Genomic DNA, 362 nt, shown 5'->3' on the forward strand with positions numbered 1-362 from the left:
CAACCCAACCTCCGCCCGCCGCCCGTTGGCCGCGCCCCGCCCCCTCCCTCCCTCCCTCAGTCTTTCCCGCGCGCGGGGAGCCCGCCATGAACCCCCGCAGGGCGGCGGGGAGGGAGAGCACAATCAGTAAAAAGAACTGAATCCTTTCGCCCTCTTATTTCGGCGGCCTTCTCAGACCGCCCCTCTAGTCGTCTCCCCTCATGGCCTCCCTCCTTGTTCTTCAAGATGCTCCTTCAGTCCGTTGTGGCTGGGGCCCCCGTGCTCGTTTGATTTCCCTCCATTGGGACAGGGGGGCACGAAGCAATGCAATTGATAGGAGATGTCGCACAAGCTAGTGGGGACAGGGCATGAATGACAGGAAA

Source organism: Alligator sinensis, unplaced genomic scaffold, assembly GCF_000455745.1.
Source record: "Alligator sinensis unplaced genomic scaffold, ASM45574v1 scaffold628_1, whole genome shotgun sequence".
Taxonomy (NCBI): Eukaryota; Metazoa; Chordata; order Crocodylia; family Alligatoridae; genus Alligator; species Alligator sinensis.